Source organism: Penaeus monodon, chromosome 27 (assembly GCF_015228065.2).
Source record: "Penaeus monodon isolate SGIC_2016 chromosome 27, NSTDA_Pmon_1, whole genome shotgun sequence".
In the NCBI taxonomy this organism is placed as follows: Eukaryota; Metazoa; Arthropoda; class Malacostraca; order Decapoda; family Penaeidae; genus Penaeus; species Penaeus monodon.
In genome coordinates, this window is record NC_051412.1 from 26,938,302 (window position 1) to 26,939,117 (window position 816).

Below are 816 nucleotides of genomic sequence, written 5' to 3' on the forward strand. Positions count from 1 at the left end.
GAGTGATGACAACAGGAAATTAATATGAGACCTCCATGTAACTTCACCAGAAATGGAATGATAATTTTGTTATATTTCACATAAGCTCTATATTACAAAACTAGAATTTTCGTTATATTAATAATATTGATGTCATTGATTAAAATGAAAAAGAAATAGGTATATGTATTGGGTAAAACTTTATAAACCCTTAAAAGTATTGAGTATTAAGAATAAATATTAATATCAGAAGGATACAGACTGGAAAGGAGAGTGACATGATGGAAATAATGCACCAACATGTGGAAAAGAACTTAACGCAGGATGAAATGTGGTTAATCCAAATGACATCTGTGGTTGGGGCATTGACAGGGAAATTATAATAATAATGCTTGAAAAAGAAAATGACATGACTACAGGAGTAAAATGAGTCACACTAAACTAAACTTCACTAAACCTGATAATTTCAATCCCACAGACATGAGAGAGATGACGTTATGGTAATCCTAAACTGAAATATAAACATAAGGGGATAATTCGTTCGGTATACTAAATACCATACTAAAATATTAAATCTAATAAGAATGATACAGATTACCAAGTGTCTATATATATACCTGGCGTAGATGTAAGGAAGCGTGTTTTCCGCTGAACACTATACGCTGATCAGCATCCGGGACTTTCGCTACAAGGACGACGTGTGCGCGCTTGAGTCCGCAGTGAAGGCGCACCAAACCCTTCAGCTTCGAGGGGGGGGGGGGGACGATGACTTAATGGAGACGCTGGAGGGGAACTGCTGCTGGTCTTTCTCTCGCCCTGGCCTGGCTCTTCTCGGCG